General features: G+C 35.9%; 1 long non-coding RNA gene across 1 annotated transcript; it reads left to right on the forward strand.

The window, feature by feature from the left end:
- The first annotated feature begins 11670 nt into the window (after nucleotides 1-11670).
- LOC120505319 lies at nucleotides 11671-25886 on the forward strand. Its single transcript, XR_005628205.1, has 5 exons — nucleotides 11671-11817; nucleotides 12231-12361; nucleotides 17126-17226; nucleotides 18003-18060; nucleotides 25750-25886. It is a non-coding gene; the product is annotated as an uncharacterized LOC120505319 (long non-coding RNA).
- The last annotated feature ends 368 nt before the right edge of the window (nucleotides 25887-26254 follow it).

Here is a 26254-nt window from a genome sequence, read left to right on the forward strand (position 1 = left end):
AATAATAGGATATCTGATATTATTTTAAGGAAATATACTAAAGAGCTGGATAAAAGGTGTATCTTTAATCAAAATGTACCTGAGCCACACAGAGGGGTTAGATCCCTACATTTAGTAGAAATAGTACATATTTTCCTCAAAAGGCCTTGCATTTGTCATTCCCTCCCAAAGGAGAGATGTGACCACAACTCTTCTTCATTGTGACCTGACAGAAAAGGGAATAGTGAGTAAAATTCTTATTCAATATGCTTTTCTGAAATAGTCATGACTTAAAAACAACTCTAACATGAGCGTATATGTCCATGTCTTCAAGGAACAGTCTCGAATCTTTCACTGAGTTGATCCAGTCCCAATTATTCTAATCCTTCCTCATCCCCTGAAAATCAACAATGAATGAAATGCCTTTGTAAAAGTAATTTCCCTATAGATTGAATTTGATTGGTATTTTATTGGTCTGAGAAAGAGTAAAGATAGACAGAAATCAACACATACATTCCATCAGGCATCCAGATATTCTGTAGCACTAATGGAATTTGGTTTAAAATGCTCACCATTGGCACATTCATGCTCATCATCTTTGATGCTCATCAAAGGCACAGTCTGCCCTGATCCTGTTTAGAGACAATGTATATGACACATTTTAATCTGGAGCCTACAAATTTTTAACCTAAATAATTTTATGATTCTGTACTTCTATGATTTTGAATCAGACATGGACACATGTAATTTGGTGGTAACTGATCCAGGATTTCTCAAATGGTGAAAAACCTTCATGTCAAACACATATGAGATAATTTGATTGTTTTATCTCATATTAATAAACACAAAATAAATCAGAAAAAATATTTTAAAAAAATCTCTAATGCCTCCTTAACTATTAATACCTGTGGTAACAAGTCAAATGCAAGTTCAGATCCACAAGCTTAATTACTAGTGGGAACTGAAAGAAAAAGACCTAGGAAGGAAGGAAGGAAGGAAGGAAGGAAGGAAGGAAGGAAGGAAGGAAGGAAGGAAGGAAGAACGGACCATCATCACACATCCTTCATTAGTTAATATCTATTTATCAAATACATCAATAAAATATTACTGAAAAAATATTTTCATTATCACCATTTTTGTTATATATTAGGCCTGAATGTTAATAATTGTTTACAAATAGATTCAAATATGAGTTCCATAGCTTGTGCTAGTTGGCTGAACTTCTTAAAGAAGAAGAATTAATGTTCTAATATAGTTATTAAAAAATACTCTGTGGTCTGATAGTCTTTCTCTACTTCAGAGGCAAATCTTTAAGTCTTGTTTTAGTCAGGGAAGCTTTTTGAAGTTATACAAAGTACAGATACACGTAATATATTGCACATAATGTATTGTGCATAATGTACTTTTTAGTAATAAATAAGCTTTTTAAAATTCAATAAAGGAAAAATAAATTAAATGAAAATTGAAAAGATGAAAAACAGAAGCAGTTACAACAGTTGAAAGCAGCCTTTGTTATATTTTTGGAATTTTGTGTTGACTTTAAAAAGAACTATATGTTTGTCCAGAATAACTCCAAAATGTCTGTGTATATGCTTACCAATTATTTAAAACCATTGCATGTCTTTTAAATTGCTTCTACCTACAAATATGCAAAGTGGTGTTGGACACAGTGGTAGAATCTGAAGACAAGCAGATTGAAATACAGCCAAGCACTAAAATAAGACTCTGCTTCCAGGGAAAATATGTTTCTTTTGATGCTTACTCAAGTCTTTTATGTTCTCATAGCAGTGAAAAAAATTAATTACCAAACATTTTCTTATCTTAGACACACACCTCAGGTTTAAAATGCTTAAAATATAAACAGGAAAACGAGACGTGCTACATATTACAAAAACATTTTACCCAGTAGCAATACATGGTGGATGTAGCCAGAAGTCTGAAACAAAGACCAAAAAGGCAGAATGTAAAATAAAATAAATTATTTTTCTGTCATCTTCCTGTGTATGGGATCAGTGTTTCATCATAACAAAGTGTTTGGTTTGTGGTCCTATTTCTCAAGTATAACTTCAGCTAGAATTTAAAGTCCAGTGCTGTTATCCTGTCAGTGATGAAGTCCAGTAGCATGCTGGCTTGTGTCTTCATGGCACTGCCAGGGTACTGAGATAGGGCTTGCCCTTCCTTTACTTGCCACTTAGACCACACCTGGGAGCAGGTTTGGGCCCCCAGTTCAAGAAGGTCACTGAAAAACTGGAGTACAACAGAGGGCACCAAGATGTTTGGGAGTCTGGAGCACTTATCTGGTGAGGAGAGTCTGAGAGAGCTTGACTTGTAGAGCCTGGGGCAGAGAGGGGCTTCAGGGGAACTAAGAGGAGCTACCCAGCAGCAATGGGGAGGATATCAAGAAGGCAAGTATTTAGTGAAGTGCATAGCAGGAAAAAAAGAATCAGTTATTATAAAATAGGGGAAATTTCCCCTGAAATAAGGGGAAGTTCTGAGAGTAAATACAGAAAAATGTTCACTATGAGCATGTTTAGACAAGGCACCAGGAAACCCAAGGAGCTCCAGGACCTGTGCTCTCAGAGGTCTCCAGGACATGGCTAAAAAAACTCTAGGTACCATAGTCTGAATTGGGTCGTGGTCTTGCCTTGAGGAAACACTGAAACTAGTTGAGTTCCTAATGACCCCTACAACATGAATTGTCCTCTGTTTCTAGATCTGCTGCTTCTTTCAGGATTGCTGTAAATTATGCTGCTGCATTTTGCATAATACTTCCTTAATACATTAAGTCCCTGGATTAAGGAACATAATTCAGATTTCTCCTAGTTCCTTGAGGTTCCTCTGTGTTCTTGAAGGAATGGGACAGTTTTCCCAAAAGACATATTAAGATAACTATGTAATTAAAATCATTGATTTAATGCAGGCTTTCACATTGATTTCCATAAGAAATCGTTGTTCTTCTTGAGTTCCTATTGTGTTATTTTAATATTGCTATTTAATCTCACCTTTTTGTATTCAATTTCTATGTTGTTGAAGCAGAAAAGCCTAAGACCAGATATTATGGAATATCCTAAGTGAACTGTGATTTTGCTAGAGGCCATCAGCCTCCTAGCACAGCCCTTCATCCCTTCAGCCAGTCAGAAGGGTGATTTTGGTGTCAGCCACAAGGAGGTGGTGACACAGGTTTCACCACTGGGTTTTGCAGGGCTTCACTGAGAGCAAATGATACTTGGAACAGCAGCAAACCTCACATTTGGAAAATGCTAAATCCATATGCCAGAAAAGTGGCAGCTTTATCTTAATGAGGATATGATTTTCACAGCCTAACAGGGGTTTGAATACTGGATGTCCCCAGCTTTTGTTTTGGAAACAGTGGTATTCTTTTGCTGAAAGCTTTCAGTAGCCCTGTTTTTGAGGCTCCATGGGAAATCTTTGAATACTCCAAGTGCAAAAAGTAAGAACCAAATCCCAGGATTTTACAATGGGAAATTTTAGACAGTATTAGCAGCACTGACTCCACCTTCAACGTAAAAGGCTAAAGAGATAATGTGCAAAAAGATGGCATTACTTATATGCAATACTCTTTCAGAGTCTTGTGCCAGTTAAATATCTTCATGAAAACTGTACAAGAATTCTCTACTGTGGGTTTTACAACTGCTTCTGACAATTTTCGTTGTTAATGTTAATGACATTTTTTCTTTTCACTGACAATCTAAGCCTGTACAATATTAGGACTTGGTTATGATAGGTGTTTTACATTCCCCAAATAATGCATTAGGTGAGAGAAAGTGAGACAAAGGGGGAGTGGAGCAGGAGCGGATAACAATAGAATGTGAACGTTTCTTTTAGTGACTGGTTCACCAGAGAGACATGCAGTCTCAACGGATGAATTTTAGCCCTAATTAGGACGTTGTGAGTGGAATAGTTACTGTCCTAATCAGGAACTGTGGAAGACAAGTGGTTTGTTAGACAGGTTGTAAAAGACATACAATGCATAATAAAGTCACCAGAGACCAGACAAGGTATTGATGATGATCCCAGTGCTCTTTCCAGTGCTGCTCTTTGCATTGAAATTTTGGGCTTATTCTTCTGATAAATGTGCTCCTTTCTGTATGACTATGACCTTTGAATACCTTTGTTAACATACAACACACTTACATTTGATGTCAGGATAGCACAAAGAGCCTTACAAGAAGACTGGTGTTATTATTTATTGTCATCATAATGTCACCATCAAAATGATCATACAAGTGTGACAATGACTGTAATTGTTGAGTGGTTTATAGCCTGACCACTTGGACTGAGTTTTACAAGTGGTTTTGTGCTGCATTTCAATTTAGGAAGATTGTAGGTATCTCACAGTAATAGAAAAACAAACAAACCCCAAAAATCAACCATTAAAATTGTTCCAATGCCCATGGCAATAGTATTTCTTATCAAGCTTCCTTAGGCAGAACTGTTTAAGTCTGGGTGCACCAAGATTCTGGGGAGTAGCAGACAGGAAGCCTTAAGTCTTCTACTTAAGGCTGCCTGAGATTTTTCAAGTAGATCTTACAGCTGAGCTCTCTAATGACCTAATATACTCAGAGCTTGCTTAACAACCTGAGGGTAGGAAATCTCTACAGACAGACCCAGACAGATTCCTCAGTGGGCTGAGGACAAGTGCAGGAGGTTCAATAAGGCAAAGTTCCAGGTCCTGCGCTTGGGTCACAAGCTCAGGCAGTGCTGCAGGATGGGGGAGGAGTGGCTTGACAGAAAGGACCTGGGTTGACAGATAGCTGAACATGAGCCAGTGTAGGCCTTGGTGGGCAAAAGGGAAATGCCATCTTGGCCTGGACCAAGAGCAGTGTAACCAGCAGGACCAAGGAAGTGGTCATCCCCCTAGACTTGGCATTGTGAGGCTACACTGCATTCAGTTTTGGATGACTCACTTCAAAAGGGGTATTGAGGTACTGGAGCATGTCCAGAGAAGGGCAACAAGGCTTGTGAAAGGACTAGAGAACATGTCCTATGATGAACAGCTGAGGGAGCTTGTTTTGTTTAGCCTTGAGAAGAGAAGGCTCCGGGGGGGACCTGATCACTCTGTACAACTCCCTGAAAAGAAGTTGCAGCAAGGTGGGGGTCGGTCTCTTCTGCTGTGCCTGCAGTGAGAGGACAAGAGGAAATGACCTTAACCTGGGAGAGGGGAGATCCAGTTTAGTTATTAGAAAAGAAATGTCACTATTAGAGTGATCAAGCACAGGAATAAATTGCCCAGGGATGTGGTAGAGTAACAATCCCTGGAGATGTTTAAGAGGTACCTGGATCTGGCACTGGGTGATATGTTTTTGTGCTCTAGGGGTTAAAATGGCAATGCTGGGTTGACGAACTTGATGATCTTAAAGGTCACTTCCAAATTTGACATTCCTATGATTCTAACATACAAAAATAATGGTAATTTCAACAATTGTTTTGGTGAGAAAACTCAATTAGTAATATGAGTCAAGGAAAGTGGGTTCATGCACTTTTTTATGCAAAGAACAATTATGCTGCAGCTACCTAAAACAGAAACAGAGGAAATTATCTGGGTAAAAAAAAAATTCTATGGGAAATACTTTTTATCCTGATGGTATTGCTGTGAACATTTCCCATCTTCCCCTCTGTACATAGAAGGGATATGTACTTGTTAGGAAGGCAGAATTTAGGTTAGGAAGTTTGTGGCCTTTAAGGCATGGAGCTCATGAAGACTAGACTCCCATATCCCATCTCATCATATAAGGACATTTCAGGAGTTTATACATTTAATTGGTAATGGTAAAACACATGGCAAATACTATTTCAGGTAGGGTCATTCATCATAACTGGGAATATGGCCACATGGAATGTTGTCATCCTCTAAACAAGAATTAATTAATTAATTAATTAAAGTGGACTTTTTTAATCCATCAGAATCTAAGAGCATTTATCTACTTTGCCTTGTTTTATTTCTGAAATTATATCTCAAATAATTTATGAAATTATTCCCTGTTTTCTTTATTTTTTAGTTGCTTCTTTCCCCATTTTCTCTGCACTGCATTAATAAAACTGCTGCTTGACCTTCTGTCTTGATGCTCAGACCTGTGGGAAATCAGCAAATTGCCTAGCATGACAGCAGACCTTCCACTAACATAGAGGAAACCCTAGGTGAAATAAATTCAGCTTCTGATACCTGACCTGGCTCACATCCATCAAAAATGATGTGCAGAGTGTGGTCTTGCAGACAGATGAATCCAAGGTGGTGGAATCACTTTAGAAACAATTCTTCTGAGATAAATGACACCAAGGGCTGAATGAGAAACCATATGTTGTTAGGATTATGGAAGGCAGACATGGAACTGGGAGCCACTTTTCCAGTCTGTAAGACTTATACTGCTAGCAGATGGGAGATGAGAAATATGAAGTGGAAGTTGGTAGACCATCTTTCTCAGACTGATATCATGTTAGGTGTGGATGGATGTGTCCAGGACTCACAGTCAAAGTCCTGCATCCACACAAGGAAAAGTGCACAGTGATTTTCACACTGAGATGGCTTCAGATAAAAGGCTACAAGGATTATCTGGATCACAGAAAACTTGTCTTTATTGTGAGAAATTGAGGAAGACCAGTGTATTTTATCCTCTTGTGTTTTAAAAATAATTTACTTTAAGGGTCCACAAATCTCTCTTCTTTCTATTCAAGTATTCTGCCCTGGAAATCAAAAATGTTTGTGTCTAAGAAAATTAAAGGCTTCTGATATAGGACATATTTTTAAAACAGGATTGTGATAGGGCCAAGTCTGACATCTGGCTATCTGACACTAGAACAAATTCAAACTGAAGTAACTTCAAGCTTGCCGACACTGGGAAAGCAATATTTTTCAATCAAGATTGACTCAGTAAATTTCTTAAGATTCTGTTCTAAGTTAAACACAATTAATTCAGGCTCTGTAGGCAAAATCCTAGATGGTTAAAGACTGGTGGTAAAGTCAGTATTACAAATATATAATTGATAAATAATTAATCTGCTAATTTCAATTTACTAGCTGAAAGTAAAAAGTAGTAGAAGCAGTTAGCTGCAGCCTGCCCCTCCTTCAGATATTATTAACAAAAACAGTGTATAGGTATATAGGAGGAAAAAATTAAGTCCTGCATTATCTCCAGAGTTAATGGTCAAACAGATCTTATCATGGAAGGTGACAGCCTCACCAGTGTGAGTGACAGACTGTTGTTATTTACATACAGCTCATTTCTGCCTGGTGAAAAACCTGACATGGTGGTGAAGGTCTTCTACTGGCTCAGTTGCTAAGAGATAGGAGGATTTGCTTTGATGCAGATAATAAACAGCTGTTTACACAGTATGTTTGCACATGCTTTAATAGGATCACTAGGCTTATTTGGGTTTTTCCCTTACTGGTTGCACTGTGTTAACATCTGTCAAACAATAAATAGCATTACCTGAAATGTATTAATATTCATAAAGATGCTATTTTCATCATGGGAAGGACATGAAAGTAAATCTAATTTAAAAAATATTTTAATATCTTTTCTCTATGGAGGAAGTTTACCTATTCCTCACATGATTTCTTCCCCCATATGTGTTTATTACTGATTTTTTCCTTTAACTCAAAATCAGACTAAAGGTGAATAACTTGTAAACGGCTTCATGATTTCTTAAGCCTTGAGACCACAGGTTATGATTGTGCTGCACACAAGACACACAATTTCATTAATTAGTTAATGGAATTGACATATTTATGTCTTTTGAGTGACCTAAAGCAAGTCTTCAGACCAGCCAATCTGGTATGAAAGGTCTTAAATGAGAAAGAAAACACTGTATCTATAAGAAGTTGTTCCTGTGCTTAATCACACTTAAAATTCAAAAAATGTACATCTTAACTGTAGTATTAACTTAGCTTTGCTTTCAGACTCTGAACACATTTTAGTGCCTTGATCTGACAAGTTAGAGCACGTGGTATGTGGCAATAAATTTAGAGATACCCCATCTTTGTGCAGCTTTCTGGCATTACTTAGCAAGTTTTAGAATTATACTCTCCTCCAAAAATTTACTTGGAATTCTAGTGCAGCTATACATACCCTGTGAACAGTGGGTCACTGAATTTCTTTCTGGATGTCTTATCTTCACCATCACCATTTCAGCAGTATGTTTCTCCTGGATAGTGTGGCTATCAGCCTCTGGCCAATATTTATTTGTTGTATGTCAAGTAGAAATGTGCATTTGATTGCAATTGCTTTTACCCATTTGGAGCTTTACACGAGCAGTTTAACAATACTCCTGCTTCAATGACTTAAATATAAAAGCCTGATTCTGTAATTCTCTGCTTCTAATGGATTTTTAAAAAAAACCCACAAAAAAATGCAATTGTGTTCTCTTAAAAACAGCTATCAGTAGTGATTTAATATTGTACACAGTAAAAATGTAAAATTATCTTAGTGTTCTATAACATTAATAGCTTCCAGGGCTGACAGACCTAAAGTAACTAAAACAACAGCTCTTTGCAGTTTTCATATGAAAGCTTCAGCTTTTTATTCCCATAGCCTATTTACATTATTCTTTTTAGCAGAATATAATTGGTTTGCAGCATAGAAGTTTTTTTCCCATAAGCCTACTAAACTGTAATTCATGAATACTTACTACAGAGAAGTTGATGCTTTTAATTTTAATTCAAAAGAAAAGTTGATGTCAATAAGAAGGATTTTTTATAATTGAAAAGAATGCACATATTCTATAAATGAATGAAAAAAAAATTCTCAGTCTTTTCTCAGTCCCATAATTTAGTTTTCTGATAAAGATCACTGGAATTTTGAAAGGCCTATAAAAAGAATGCATATATTCTATAAATGAATGAAAAAAAATTCTCAGTCTTTTCCCAGTCCCATAATTTAGTTTTCTGATAAAGATCACTGGAATTTTGAAAGGACTATTGGAGATTATAATTAATACTGTTTTCCTGAGCACATCTCTTTACTGTATGCTTATTAGTCCTGAAATAAGCATTTCTGTTCTGTTTGCTCTTACTGAGTCCCAGACATCCAGACTGTGATCCTTACCAGCTGGTTATTTCCAGCTAATAGACTTGACATCTCAGAAGTTTCCAGAAGTTAAATGTATCTTTTATTCCAATACACTTATCACAAATATATGAAGTTGGGTTTTGGTTTTGTTTTTTAGGTTTTTTTTGGTTTTTTTTCAATATCCATGTTCAAGTGTGAAGAGTTCCATACATTGTGGTAGGTCATTTTACATATTACTATACAACATTTCATTAGCATGAGCATGGATTTATTATGCAGGAATAGAGATATTCTACACTTGAAAGTTAGTTTAAGTTAATCTTTGGAGTAGGGTAAGGTATCAATTGTAATTGTGATAACTATTTCTGTCCACATGCTGAACAGTGAGGTATGAGTGGGCTGGATATTTGACCACAGTATTTCCTTCAAAAGGTTTTATAATAACAGAATGATAGTATGTAAAGGTCTTATAAAAAATGGCTGCAACTTGAATCAGTATCAAGACTGTTATTGTCTGTTTTGATTTAAAAAAAACATGTTCTTGCTAAAAGGAAGTGACATGAATATCATGTTGCAAGATGGATGTGTTTGACAGTGCATTTAGCTAATGCCTGTGTCCTGTAACAAACACAGTGCACAGCTGGAATTATCTATATCTTATAGCTATTATTCTGAAATAAACCATAACTTAGCATGGAAATGATACACAAAGAAAAGCAAAGCAAGGACCTATAAGGATCTATTGATTTTCTTTTCTTTTCTTTAATTTTATTTTATTTTATTTTACTTTATTTTATTTTATAGCAAAAGAGGTAGCAAAGAGATGTGTTGCAGGACATGCTTAATATATCATGATACTGCAGCTTTACCCTACTTCTCATGGTGGGATTGAAGCTTGTGGACTTGAAAACCTCACATATCTAGGCTCAGTATAAAGGTCAGGCAATATGATAGGGACCTGCAGCAGACTTGCATCAAAAGTACTACTTTTAACAGTTTGATTGCCAGTGAGTTTTTCAGTTTCCTTTGTTAGCTGATCTCTGGAAGAATAGCTTAACATTTCACAGCTTTTGATTTTTACTTTCTCACTGCTGAGGATGTCTGGTAGCTTTAAATAATGTTATAGTTACAAGAATCTTGAATAATCCACTGTCTCTAAACAGCAATGCAATCTGGGCTAATCAAGGAGATTTAAACGGCTTTCAGGAAAAACTTCAGTGAGCACCATGTTGTGTTCAAAGCAGGGGTCTGATTCCAGCTTCAGCAGTTTGGCAGGAGGTCTCAGAAGTGCCTTGGAGCTTTGAGTTACCAGCCCTGGCAAGTCCATTGCCAATGCCAGAACAGAGCTCTTGCCCTCCTTGCTGGTGGGTCCTGCTGGCTGAGGGAGAACATCACCTGCAAGGAGAGAGGGTGGCTGCTGAGGTCCTGCATTCTGCTGGGTATGGGGACTCCAGCACCCAAATGCAAAGTCTGAACGTGTCTCTGGATTTCCAGTGAGTTCAAAGTAACCTGGGATGCAGTACTGAAAACTTGGCCTGGTAGAGAGCAAAGGCACTGCTGGCTGCAGACATAGCCTGCATTTTTGGAGAACACCACCCATGGAGAGAGAGGCTTCATAGTGCACTGGGAAGAACTGTATAAGAGACCTGATATGTTTTCCCTGAGTTTGTCTGGCTCCCTGCTTCAGGCTCTTGCCTCAGGGGTAATGCAATCTGTTTTATACAGCAGTAGCAGTTACCTAAATAAAAACCTTCTCAGGAATCACAGCAAATGTTCAAAAATTATAGCAAAAACTACCAGACTGTCTTGCAGAGAGGTGCTCCAACGTCTTGGTGTTAGACTTAGCTGCTTGTGAAAATGTTGCAAGAAAAAAAAAAAGAAAAAAAAATTGGCACTAATTTCTGAGTCTCAGTTGTAGTCAGGCTATGTGCCTGAAGCTGACACTTTCTTGTGCCTAGTGTTTTGAGGTGTCTTCATTAAAGGTATATTTGGCTGTTGCATGCATGAAATGAACTTTACTGGCTGTGTCTATGCAATATGCCCTGAGAAAAGACAAATCCAGAGAGAAAAATGTCTTTCCTAGTTTCTAGAAGCTAAAGAACAATAAACTGGCATAATCTTCTTGCTGATTTCAATGAAAAGGAAAGTTGAAAGCAGCCAGCAGAGCCTACCTGCTTCTCCTGTGACACCATCTAAAGTGTTTGAAGACTGCATCAATTTACTCTCTTTTACTAGGCAGGGACTTGGCAGAGGATGTACTGCTTTCCTTTTGTTACCTTGGTGCTGAAATGAATGTCACAAGCTGGCATCTATTCTACTTGGGATATAACATTGTAATAAGCAAGTGAATGATGCATCTCTAAAATTATGTACAAAGAACCTACTCTGGTTAAATGTCTTTATTTGGTATTATGCGTCAACTTTAATTGTTTTGCTCTTGTCTTTGTCTAAATTGACTAAAATTGCTTAAACTGGTATTATATAATAACTTTCAAAATAATCACATTTTGTTACAGCATTTAGTGCAAAGTACTTTTCTGCACAGTGCAGCCTCTGTTTTTGTAAAAGCTATGTTCCCAGCCACCTGGCAGCTCATTCTCAGTTCATGCGCATTTGGTTACAGCTGGCACAAAAAGCAGAGTTTTCCAAGGACACTCTACAGACTTGTCCAGTGGAAATTATAACCTCTATAAAATTTTTTGTGATCAAATTTTGTTTTCTCAGGCCTGTTTTTTCAGATCATGGTCTTGGGTAGAACTACTGGAGTCACTGATCTACTAGGGTGGCATTCCTAACTAGAATTACATTGAAGGTAAGCAAACAGCTTTTAAATAGCAGAGACTTTTCCTTCTGTTGATTCCATTGCACTGTCAGCATTAAGGACATTCAAATATTCTCACAGAGATAATCTGCCCACCTCCCAGCTTTTGTTTTTAAACTTTTAAATTTTTGATGTTGTTTTGGAATTTGCTGGTTTGCTGGGATTTTTTACCATTGCAGAATTTTTAATGACATTTAAGATTTATCTGAGGGGTATATCCAGAGACTTCAACCCTTGAGAGTGTGCCAGAAAATTAGGAAAAGTGTTAAACCAGTAGAGAATATCAACCTCAAAAATAGCATATATCATGTAGTTAAAAATAATGAGTATTGTTTTAAAAAAATAAAAAATACCTTATAGCCTCAGAATATGTCCTTGTCATATTTAGTAATATTTTTCTTCAGGCATTGCAGTAATTCTGTCAGGCTGCCAGAAGGGTGGAACTGTTGCCCAGGAAGGTAACATGATTTGTACAGACCAGTCCGGGAGAACAGTGGCATCAGGAGAAACAGACTAGAGGCCATCAGAGCTGCAGGTAAATGTCTGAGCAATTCAGTGACAGATTTTCCACAGTCCTTCTGATCCTCACAGGAGCACTCAAGGAGCTAAGATCCTGTGCAGTGCAAACACATTAGTGGAGTCCTCACCGATCACCTAAACATACTGACAAATACCTACCATGTTCTGCCACAAGTATCTTTTTACAATACTCTGACTTAAAAAAACTCTTTTGGATTAAAGCTTGGATTATTTGTACTATTTCATATGTTAAAAAATATAATTTGAGATGGGAATTGTGTGCATCTGCAGTCGGATAATACAGATATGCAATCCGTCAGTCAGAAAGTTCTCAAGTTGTACAAATTGGTTCAGCTGCTGGGTCCAAGGCATTGTTTTGTTCATGCTGGTATTTTGAGATTCTTAAGTGAACAGAAATTGAACTCACAGTAATGGTTTGCAGTCAAGTGGGGAGTGTAAGTTTTTTTTCCCTCACTTGCAAGACAGTATAAGTCATGAAAGAGGCTGCATTTACAAAGAGAGGTGCAAGAAAGTTGTTAGTGCTCTATAAATCAGGCAAGAGAATCAAACCAAATTAATCGAATTAGGAAACTCCCACTTTTGTTTCTCTGCTTATGCTACAGTATTATAGTAATCACAACAGAAGTAGTAATGACAACTTTATACAAGGGAAAATTAAAGTGAAAATCTGCACATATTTTTAAAAAGGGGTCTATTTGAAGTTGTAAAATCAGCCTGAAGTTTGAAGATCAACAAGTTTTAGCTTTCATATTTTTCAGATTCTGTACTGCATTGGTGTGTAACTCTGAACTTCATATAAAGTGTAAGTCCTCCTCACAGTTTAGTCAGACAAAACAATCCTTTTCCAGCCTAAGAACCATGGCCACTTCAGGCCCCCAAACAGTATTAACAAAAGCAAAACTAGGTGAATGTGATTTCATTACCTGAGGCTGTATTGGACAATTAACCCCAATATGCAAATGGACCAAACTTATGAAAGCATGAAAACTTGTGACCCATTGTTTATCTTGGGTACAGCCCTGGCCAGGCTCTTGTGCTGCCCAAGGTGCATCCTTTGAAGGCCTTTTTAATAAATACCTACTATATTCCTTTAACTCTGTCTAGCCTCTGTTATAGGCAATCTCTCTAGACATCACAAGTAAAAGTAACATTTCCTGCAAACACCTTGCAGGGCACTTCTGCAATGCTGGGAATACTCTAAAAATGACATTATGTTATAGTGGTTTGCTTTGTGCTTTGTGCTTCTGTATAATGAGCCTCAAATTAATAAATCCCCAAATTAGTAAAAAATAATAATTCAGAGCAAATAGAAATTATAATATCTTTTCAGTTGGGTGTTGGATTTTTTAAAACTTGAAATGATTAATTAATCTATTGCACTGCTAAAAGTTCTCTCAATGACTGCATATGAACACTTAATTTTTGTGATTTTTTTATACCCAGTACTTAGATATTATTTTAAAAACTATCTCCATCTCAGTTTTTCTACTTGGTTGCATAAATATAAATTAGAAGTAATGCAGCTGAAATTAACAAAGCTCCAATTCTGTAAAACCAGCCTAAAAGAAGAATTAACTTTTGGAACCTCTTTCTCTTTCATTTCATGATAGAGTAAAACCACTGTAAAACTATTGGATTAACTTGAAATCTATGTAATTTACATGAATATGAATAGAGAGTAGAAAATTTTTATTTTCAATAGCTGTGATAACTGTAGCCTTATAAAATATATGCTCTCCATAACTCCTGTCCATACAGAACTGGAGTACATAAATGTATGACTTGCAGTCAGATTCTTCAGTTTAAGGACTGACATGTACATGCTACATGCTTAAGTTCTTAGGCAGTTGTTTTAAAACTAGTCAACATGATCAGTGGATTCTAATGAATTATTCAACTTACCAGCCATCAGATATCTATTTCAAAATAAGAAAAACTGATTTTCTAGTCTGTGTTAGATCTGCACTGGGAAATTTAGGGGTGTGTGTGCCAATATAACAGGATGGTTTACTAACATCAAAGTGAAATGTTTCAGAGATGTGAGGCAGCACTGCCTCCTCCTGTTCCAGCCAGCACCAGCCTGGATGAAGAGGCCATTTGAAAAAGTAGATAGATCTTGGAGCTCATGTACATTCTTTTCCTCCTCTTACACACATTACTAATTTTTTATCACCTTGCCCTCACCTTGTTCAGCTGCCTTAAAAACAATGAAGTGGAAAATTCAGAGAGAAGGCACAGAAAGGGAGAAAGAGGCTTTCAAGAAACTTCTCAGAAATCAAGTAAATCAAATTGTCCCTTACATTCTTTAGTCTCTTATATGAATGAGAGAAACTGTCCCCATACCAGGAATGCTGAGAAATTATTCTTTTTCATGTAATAACAAATGTTGATGAAAGGGAATTGGAGCAACCCTGGATACATCACTACAAATCACTTTGGAATAAAGAGTCTTAACACTTAGGGATATTTTTTTTCATAATACTAATAATGTTTAGTGATATTAATAATATCAAAAATCTCTGCTTGAGATTCCAAAAAATATATGGAATTAAAATATTTTTATAGGTTATAAATTAAATTTGAATGCATAAGAAATGTAGAAATTATAGTATGAGGACTCAAAAAACCTGAATGTATTGATCCAAACTGCCTATCCACAAACCTTCAGATTGAAATGGTTAATTATTTGTCAATTTATTTTTAATATGATTAGTTATTCTTGGTTGGGCTTCCTCATCCATTATTTCCTGAGCCAGTACTGAATATTTTTATATTTTATATTTATATTACTGAATATTTAAGAAATATCTATATATGAAGTGACAGTGCTATCTCCTTTTTTATTTTTTTTCCACAATTCTAAGGAAAAGAGCTTTTATTTATGATTTACTTATGTAGGTATTTGTTCACTCTTTCAGGCTTTATATCTAATTCCACTTTCCATAACATTTTCTGTGAATGTTATCAATGAGTTTTCAGTGCTTTTCTTCCAAATTATTTGCTATTTATCTATTTCATAAGAAGTTTCTTAAGACTGTGATCTAAAGTCACACTACCAATAGAAAAAAAAATTACCTTTTTTACTTGTTTATAAAAATTCTGCATTACTAAATCTAAGTGTTTAGGTTTATTCTTGTCTGAATGGCTGTTAACTAACTTAATCTTTTAGATTCATCTGCTTTTCTTCAAGATATAATTTAGCAAGCAGAACAACATTCTGTTCTCCACTCAGACTGACGAGTTCACTAAGGAAACTGTACAACAGCCAGTGTAATTGCTTTCTCTAACATTTCAAAGGATGAGAGAACATGCTGGAAACTTTAGGTCATGTCTTATCCTGCTATCAGCAGCATGCAGACCCCATGCACAGAACAGCCTTATTGGCCATGGCTATTTGGCGAAGCCTAATCTCATTCTATGATTTTAGAGATCTACTTATTTGATGCCTCTCTTTTCCCTGATTGTGGTGATGGATGCCATACTGCACTAAAGAATGATGAATTTGTTTCAGGTCTCTCAAGAATCAATGGTTATGTCTTTTATCTAAAGCTGATTCCACCTGCCAGGGCTTTCTACATAAATGTTCTGTATCACCTTGCTGACACTAAGATTCAATTTATCAGGAAAGGCCTTTTGTAGTCTGAACATCTGTAAAGCCAATGGATATTTTCCATGGCTCTGACAATGTTTGTATTTCACATTTAGAGAATATCCTTCACAAGGATCATCTCATCAGGCACTTTTAAAAGAATTGCACATGATCACCACAGAAGCTCCATTCAGTCCACCTTGTTTGGGTTTAATCTTAACTGTGTCAACAATTCAGTTCTAACTGATCCAAGACTATATCATGGTTTGTGTCTCCTGATGTGAAAGGATATGAAAAATCTCATACATCTCTCTCTATGTCAGATTTAAGATACAAATTTCAGAGGAGGTGAAAATTTGTCCAAATATTGTACAGAAGTTTCCCCCTGTTTTCAACACTGGCACAATCCCAGAGTCTCTTTTTTTTGCCTTCAGATTAGCTTCATTTTATAAATAAAGTTGTTCTGTATATAAAAGAAACTGATTTGCTGCACCAATACAATGTGGGTTTAATCAGTTTTAAACTGATTTGCTGCACCAATACAATATGGTTTATTAGGCTACAAAATCACAGACAAAATAATGGCTATGTTGTTCAGATTGGAGATTAAAGTTCTCTTTCCTTTCTTATGATAAACCCAATGACATGGATATTTTGTGAATGTATTTGCCCTCAGCAATTTCCTATTTTAAACTCATAAATACAGTATACTGTATAAGAAAAACAAAACAAAAGAAAAAACCACCAACTTGTCCCTGTGCCATATAGTACATATATAATACACAGGGTTCTGTGGAGGTCACCTGAAGTGCATGACCCATTTTGAATTCCTTTAGTTTGCATGATTTTGTCAGGCTTAAGCTGATGATTCTGACAATATTTCTCAGCTTCCTGAGCTGAACATTTAAAACTGGCTTCCTACTGCTTTTCATACTGATGCTAGCTTTCAACTTGATGAAGTGAAGTCATAATTAAACAAAAAACATCCCATAGATAATTATAAAATATCACTCAGCCTATCATTTGAGCTGCCTGCAGGCATTTTAGATGCTTGTTTTTATTTGTGTTATGTGGCTTTTCTATAATACTAATGGCTTTATTTTTCCTGTACATCTTTCTCTAATTCCTCTCAGATGATGTCAGTTTATGATACTAGTTTAATTCTCTCAGATGTCTTTCCAGGACTCAGTGACCTCACTCTGCAGGACTGGACATTTGGAATGTGCAAGTGTGCAGTAAAATTCCTGCCTCTTGGTATCAGCTCTCCCAAGGTGCTTTCTGCAAGTCCAAATCTGTGAGAGAAGAAAGTGCAGTGATGCCAGAAAGCTAGTCTGTAGTGCCTGATGATTCTCAGAAGCTATTTTTCTTGTGGGGTCATTCAATTATGTCTGAAATCAGTTCAGTGAATCATTTTGGTTTGCAAGTATAAAAATAGAAAATATTTTGAAATTGAGGGTTGTACTCAAACTGTAATTTGAAGAATGGTTCTAACTGTGGATCTGGGGGCTGTTCCATTTTTACGTAAATGCTGAGACTGCAGACTTATGTCAAGACCTCCCCACTGAAAACTTCAAAGACATTCCTTCCAGGCAGAGAGTTTATTCTAGAAGAGTGGAAGTTCCTCCCTGAGGTTCAAAGGGTCATTGCTAGAAAACTCATTATCTGTAGGGACTAGTGACTTGGGTAAAAATCTGAAAAATACTATTAATATTGTCCATGCTCATAAGGTTACAGGATGTGGGCATTCATCAAGAAATTGAATAAGGGGTAGAAAATTTGTGGGGGGAGGAAGAGGGAGTGGGATGAGATGTGTGAATGTGTTTACAGTATAGAGAAAGAGATTTTTCAAGTATGGCAAATTTTTTTTATTCAAAGCATCTAAACTTGATCTCAAAGCCAAACCAAGACTAGTGTCAAATTTTTTTTAAAGAGCTATCAAGGAATGAGGGAAAACTTCTTGTTGTTGGGAACAAATCCAGAAGTGGTGGAAAGTCATCCATGTATATAGTCACTAAATTTTCTTTCTCCTGTACTTTCTCCTGTACAGAGACAGATATCAGGAGGTAAGATGCCTGGTGTGACAAGACTGGAAGAATGAAGTTGAGGTAAAAGCTTTCTATATATACAGACTGCTCAGTACCAGCAATACTACTTCATTTTCAGAAAATCATAATTTTCTTTTCAGTAGCACTGCCTGCTTCAATATCTACAGTCAATTGCTTGCTCCTTGCATTCAATGTGCTCCTCTACTCAGAAGCACTTATGTCAAAAGATTCATTAAAGTTATAGCGTGATTAACAGTATGTCTTGGGTACCACATAGAGCTCCAGAACACAGAACAGTGAGAGCATAACTTTCTTCTGCAAAAAAGAAAACTTTCTCAATGGTTGATGCCATCTGACAGCAAGGCACAAAATGACTCCCACTGACCCAGCAATCTGACATTTTTCTCGTGCACATTATATCCTTAAAACATATCAGAAAATGAATGAGCATATAAAAGCAAAAAACCAACCAACCAAACAAAAAAATTCTCAAAAGCATATCCCACCCTGTTTCTCACAGACAAGGATAAGAAAGCAAACATTTGGCAGGCATCAATCACAGTGCCTGTCCCTGAGGTCACTTAGGAGAATTGAAATCTGTGAGAGCCTCTGGAGTTCAGGATCTATGTATACTGAATGCCCAGGCCATATCTGTTCTCACAGAGCTACCTATCCATGCTAAATCTAGGGCACAGGTTATAATGACAGGCAGTCAGAATATTTAATTGGTTTGTATGTTCCCTAGAGGAGAGCAAATTGTATCTACATTAGTCAGTTAAGCATTTCCAGGTACTCTTATCAGTACTACAGTATTTCTGGAATGACTGCTGACACACTTTTGACCCGAGTCTTTCCAGGCAATCTTCCCAGAATTTTGTTTGCAAAATTTGAAAGTTAACATAGGCAAGGAAACGTTCCCAAAAATCAGACCATATATCCTGGAGAGTGAGCAGAGACAGTTTGGTTCCCTCTAGTCTTGGGAAGACAGAATAGGTGCTGGCAATGTGTTAGTTAACCAGCAGAATGAGGTGTGTTATCTAAGTATGCTGATCCCCTGACCCACTACTGAGTCAGAAGGAAAAATATTGGCCATTGCATTTCTCGCACCTCCCACGTGGAAATGTGTATTTTTTGCACACTTGCTCTCTTTATGATCACAATATGGTTGAAATGGTGTTGTTTTTCAAATGTTTTTCATTTTGTTTGAACATGTTACTATATTCAATAATTAACAAAAGATGAAGAAAGATTATTGGCATATTTACATCTATGTGTATAGTTCACAATCAGTAAAGATGCAACTAAAATTGTCTCTTCAATACCTTTGCTGTCAATGGAAAATGAAAGCTAAAAGGTCATATTTCAAACTAATGAATATTAGGGTTGTTTTTCTGGCTATTGTACCAGTAACAAGTAATTGGAGTACCAGTAACTACATGGGAATATAACATGTGGTTCACAGATTTATGTTACACACCTCATCATGACAGTATCACAATTTATTAAAAGAGAAATTAGATTGAAGATGTGAGTTCTGATTGAAATTAATTTTAAATATAATTATTATGATCCATGTGAGACCAAAAAGACTTCTCACCATACACATTTTGAGTTGAGATGGAATCGCTTTTCTTCCACTCATGGGTTTTTACATTCACCCCATATGAATGTAATTACACTCATGGGGATCCCTCAACCTCTATATTTTGTTCCCTCAACTGCAGCCACAATTTTGATATTACATTAATAATATTTGTTCTATTGTTCTATTTGTTCTATATTTAGAATGGCTTGTAATAGGCTCCAGAATGATTTTACAATCTAAAATGTACTCCTCCAAAGGATCCAACAGAAAAGTGGAACTATTTGCTACATGGAAAATAACTTCCATAGAGTCTAAAGCTTTTAAAGTTAATGCTATAATACTAAAATATTGGAGCATCTCACTTTATGACATGAAAAGCCTTTATCTATAGTATTCTAGCACTGCAATAATTTTTAGTTAAATGATAATGGCTGCTGGTTGTCATTGTTTCTTGACTGAATTTTTATAGAATGTTATCCAATTTTTATGACTTTTTAAACTAATATTTCTCATTTGTGTACTAAAGAGCAAAAAGAAGTATAAATTAAAATCAACAAGTTAAAATAACTGTGCTATAACTCCACCTGAAATACTTTGATTCTTAAAACTCAAAGAGTTTCCAAGAGACCTGAAAAATCACTTGGAAAATATAAGTGGAGTGTCCTGAGTATAAGACATAAATATTACCCACATATTTTTATTTTGAAGTTTGAAAGAGAAAATATTAAGGGTTGCATTGTATTGTCATAAACAAACTAAATCTTTTCATTTCCCCTTCATTTGTATTTCATACACTAAACTTCTCAGAATTCTTGAAATTTACTGTCAGTTGGATCTATACATAGAGGTGAAGTAAAATGTTATATGTGGCATCTCAAGATTATTCTTGCTATGTCCTCACAGATGACCATGCAGGTTTGTCATATGTATAGTGTCATGGCATTGGCAGCCAGACCCCCATCCACGTGCTCTTTTACTGCCCCTCCTCCACAGGATGTTGAGGGTAGAAAGAAAGGTGAAAAAGCTCAAGGTTAGAGATAAATACAGAGAAATCACTTGCCAGTTACTACCACAGGCAAAATAGACTCAATGTGGGGGCAATTATATTTATTGTCAAGTAAAAAAGATTTGTACAATGAGAAACAAAGATAAACTAAATCAACACCTTCATCCCATCATTTTCTTTTCCCCCATAAGGCTCAATCTCACTCCATTGCCAAGGTCTTTACCTCCCCTACCCCATGTGGTACAGGGGGATGGGGAATGAGGGTTATACTAAGGCCATAACAGCTCTGATCTACAGCCCCTTCACTCACACTTTTTCCCTGCCTCTGTGTGGGTGCTTCCATAGGCTGCTGGGAATCATCTCCTTCACCACGGTCCCTCCATGGGCTGCAGGGAGATCTCTGCTCCAGCACATGGACCATCCTCTCCAGTTCCTTCTTCTCCCATCTTAGTGTTCCCAAAGTTGCGTCTTCCATTTTTTTTTCCCCTTGCTTCTCTTTGTTATCTGGTGATTTTGCCATTTCTTAAATATTTTCCCCAGTGCCACTCCCACCGTGTGCGTGGGGCTCGGCCACACCTCGCAATAGGCAGTTGGATCCAGCTGGATCCAGCTGGAACCGGCTGTGTCCAGCTGGGGCAGCCTCAGCTTCCCTCATGGAGCCAATGCTGTTGCTGGGGCCTGGATGTCTGCAACCCATGAAAATGTCCTGTGCTTTTAAGTATTGAGGTTTAAATATTCATGAGGTTTTGTTTCTTAAAAATGTCGAGGTACAGTTGAATTTTCTTTTGCATTGTTATGAAAGAATTAAATATATGTATTTGTTTTCGCTTTTTGCACTTGTTAACTCTCGTCCGTCTTCTTTCTTAGAAGTTCATAAAGCCTCAGAAAAAAGAGACATTATTTTTTCCCTGATTCAGACTGAACATTCTGAGTGATCACAGGATCCAGAAATGAACGGATTATACTGCAAGATGGTGTAGTGTCTTAAAATCAGAAATGTGGTGCAGTCTATGATTCTGTGACATTTTAAAATAACTGTGTAAATACCAGCTGATCAGCCATGATCTTTCTAAAACTTTCCACCCTGAGAACTCCTAAATGAGTTTGAAATCCACAGGCAGAACCAACACAAAACAGCTGAAAATTTTATTAAAAGGGTATGATTATGAAGGCATTTATAGGGCATCCTCTAGTTAAATCTCAAAGAACTAAAGAAGTAATTCTATGCAGATACATGGCTCAAAATTGCAATCACATGATACATTTCTATCTTTGATCACTAATTAAAGGGTTTTGTTTCTTTTCATTCAGCACTAGTTTCCTTCTCAATTTCCTGCAGTCATTCAGGTTAATCAATGATTTAATCATGTTATCCTTCCATCAGTTTAGTCTCAAATCCTTTTGTGGGATTTTTGCAGTTTAATAGAGCTAATTTTCAAGTTAGAAAGATCTGAAGAGATGGAGATTAAGATCTATCAAGAACCCACATAACTATCTAGTATTGATTTGCAGTCTTGAATGTAAAATCTCTGACTTTCATTTGAGATTTTTCTGTCTGTTTTCAGGACGCCTTCCCATTCTGTCTGAGAACCTTGTTTAGGAATATCATTTTCCCTTGCTTTATTTCTCATTTCCCATGACAATCTTCAGCATAGTAAGAGCAGGATCAGATATCTAATAACATTCAGAAATTACACTGAATGCTCAAAATTTCCAAATGTATCTGCTCTGTTAAAGGGCCCTGATAATCTCCTGTCCAAATGTAACAAGATGTAGGACTTTCAATTCACACTTATTTCTGCCACCCTTCCTTTAAACACTCTTTCTCAACAATAGATTATACAAGGAATAAGTTCTTACACTGATGCAATTATATGAAATAGAATGAAATAATTCTGAAATAATTTGTTTGAGGCTCAACATTTTGACAGTAAGAGGCATTATTGGATAAATGACAGCACAATCGTTACTTACCTTAGGAACAGACCTTGCATTTCCTAGTGCTGCAGAAAGCCACATGGGGTTTGACAGTCATCTTGATATTTCACTATATTTTTTTAATCTTTCTTATGTCATAATAGTGGAACAGGATTAATAGTTACATCCAATAAGAACAATGTATTTGTATCATATATTTAAGCAGCAGAAATGATGTTTTCTTTAGTCTTTCACTGTTTTCTGATAATCCCTAATATTTATTTATTTATGTTTTTTTAAATAGAACTATTTTCAACATGATTAGAATCTCTTTTTGAATGGGAATAGTAAGAGTAGAGCTCATCACTCTATATGTATAGCAAAGCTTGTTTTACTCCTGTTATATTACTTTGCATTTATCACTATCCAGTCTTGCCTGTCAGATTATTGCCCAGTCACTCAATACTATAAGGTATTCCTGGAAATTCCACATATGGCTTTTAGTTTTATCACCCTGAATAATATATAAATAAATTTAGTCACTTCAATATTTGTTCCTTTTCTACCTCAATATAATCAAAACCAAATCCAGCCATAGATGCCACTGGGGTCTACCTGGGACTTCTACTGACAAAACCTGTCATTGACTCCTACATTTTGCTTTATCCTTCAACCAGGAATTAATTCAATTAGACTTTTGAAAAGACCATTAATAAAATAATCTTTTAAGATGTCAGGGTTTGCTGTTGCTCATTGAATTATTTATTTCTTCCAAGAACTCTTAACAAACCTGCAACAAGTGATTCTCCATTACAGTATTCAAGCTATTTTTCTCATCATATCATAGTTACCTAACACCTACTAATTCTACTCATTCTTATAATTTCAACCACTTTATTTGGTATGGAAGTTTTACTTTGTTGATTTTTTGCTCCCTAGACATTGCTTTACAATTTGACCACATTTATTACCCTCCAGTCCCCACATACTAATGCTGGTTTAAGTGTTAATGTGCTCTGAAGACCTTAGTGTTTTGATGGTTTCTTCAAGTTTTTGGGTGACTCTTTTTTTGCTATTCTTCTTTTTTTATTAAAAAAAAAACTTTTGTTCCTTTGCTGTTTTCCTGGCTATTTTCCTTTAGAAAATTATTCCAGTCTGGGAATCCTTCCTTATATCAAGGAATTAATTTAGATTTTCTAGTATGAGCCTGTATTTTCATTTAATTAATTTCAAATTACCATATATCTTGGTATGTAATATATTTCAGTTAAGTACAGATCACAGACTGCTTATGTGTTAAACTGAACATTCAAAAGATAAAATAAATTGCATAGATGTATTCAAACATTTAGCAGAGCTGGTAAAAAGTAATAAATACTTATGACAGGAAATTTCCTTCAAACCTAAAATCTGAAATGAGTACCATAGAATACATTATTAAATAAAATAAATACTAGATATGAGCCCGTATTTTCATTTAATTTAGTTTCAAATTACCATATATCTTGGTATGTAATATATTTCAGTTAAGTACAGATCACAGACTGCTTATGTGTTAAACTGAACATTCAAAAGATAAAATAAATTGCATAGATGTATTCAAACATTTAGCAGAGCTGGTAAAAAGTAATAAATACTTATGACAGGAAATTTCCTTCAAACCTAAAATCTGAAATGAGTACCATAGAATACATTATTAAATAAAATAAATACTAGCCAAGTCTAACTTATATATGAATTTTAGTTTTGGAAAAAAAAGAAAAAAAAACCCAAACAAAAACTAAGCTTTTCAGGATGGTTCTTAAAGGATGGCGATTTCCTCTTTAAGCAAGCAATTACAAGCAATTCACCAACTTCAAGCAATTACATTGATTTTGAGATACCACTTAACAAAATATTTCCCACAGGTATTTTACAGAACTGTAGGTTTTTCAGGCTGTAGTGTCTGCATTTGAGTTTTCCTCTGACTCCCTTAGGCCAAAAGCTCATGAATCATTATTGTACCTGCACGCTGAGAAAGGCAAGGGGAGCTCATTCAGTTTATGTGGGCTGATTTATCCTCTCCTTCCTTATTCCCTTTCCATAAATAGGCCCCAAAGTATTGTTTACTCTAATTTCTTCTCAAATTCTCCCCTATAATCCTGCAGATTTGTTCTTGGTAGAGAAGGAAATTGAAAGGGACAAGAGGTTGACTCGTTGAGGTTTTTTTACCAAAAAAAAAAAAAAAAATAGAGGGGGGTTGTGCATGAAAGACTGAGTAGGAGAGGAGAAAAGCAAAGCATAATACCAGGAAATTTGAACCATGTGAATAGTGACAAAGATAGCTAGTGTGTACAGGTGGTTTCTGTGCAAAACTGGAGTACTCCAGACACCACAAGAGTGCCAGGAAAAAAAATAAAAAGGGAGGCGGGGGAGGAGAAGGAAAGAGGGGTCACTTAAAAGTAATTAAGAAAAACCTCATTCTGGTTTCCGTGAAAAAACCTAATCCTTTACAGCATCCATTGTGGTGTCTTCTCCATTTCACTTTGTTTCATTTACTTTTAAAACTGTATTTTGTTTTTTGTTCCTTAATTCAAACACACGAAGAGAGTGATTGCTAAATACATTGTGAAAGTTTTAATTGACAATTAGAAGACAAATATGGACAGTTAGAATTAACATCTATTGGTTGTCAGTGTCTTTCTGTTAGTTTCTGTTGTGTATAACTTGATTTCCTGTTTTTACCCTCCTTAATATACATAAAAATTCCTCTTTTTGTCTTAAATATTTCTATATAAATATTCCATGCTTCATACAAATTATTATTCAAAGCCATAGTTTGTTTCTTCCCATGCAGTTAATGGACAAAGATTTAATCATTAACAGGTGCATACAGCTGTGCAATATTATTTCTCTTTCAATTCAGAGCAAGAAGACAAAATTCAGTGACTTTTACAGATGCTAGTTTTGAAAGCATGACACTTGGAGTGACACTGTGGTCTTTTAAACTGGTCTCACAAATGCTTTGCTCTGCATCATGGTGTCAGAACAAATTACCTTAGGTTTTCATACAAATTACACAGTTCAGTAAGCTGAGAGTACATCAATAGTCCAATTCTTGCATATCAATTAAAACCTATTAGCTGGATGCAAATATGTTTGAATTTTTTTACTTTAAAGATGCATTAATGTAATAGATTTGTGCAGAATTGGTCACATATATAATATTAGAAAGCCTCACACTGTTTTTCTTTCTTTCTAGGTTTTGCTTTGATGATGCTGAAGAACACTTGAAAACAATTGATGTATGCAAATTTCTGCATCTTTTTCTGCATCTAATTAATTAAGCACATCTATTTCCCTTGGGAGCCAACTGTCAATGCTGATAAATAAATAATACACCCGATTTTTCATGCTGTCCAGTATCTCTCATTTCTATGTATTTTTATAATTATATATATAAACATGATTTTTCAAGCGCCAATTCCAGTTGCTAGGTTTTAAAAGTCCTATGAAGACAGGTACAAACTAATGTTTTTGTAGGAAAGACATGTTCTTTTCTGTTTTCAAAAAAATATAACCTGTGCATACAGTGATTCTCTTTTATGCTTCTGAAAGATTTTATTCCATATGCATATTTTTGTTCCATAGGAATTATTTTTAGAAAATAAAAGTGCCTTGAATGTTTTGTGTGCACTCTAGACATGTATTGTTTTTGCACAATCTGGTTTTTGGTAGCAGGTTGGAAGCTGCTGGAAGCTTCTACC

The sequence above is a fragment of the Passer montanus genome, unplaced genomic scaffold, assembly GCF_014805655.1.
Source record: "Passer montanus isolate IOZ18808 unplaced genomic scaffold, ASM1480565v1 scaffold34, whole genome shotgun sequence".
NCBI lineage: Eukaryota > Metazoa > Chordata > Aves > Passeriformes > Passeridae > Passer > Passer montanus.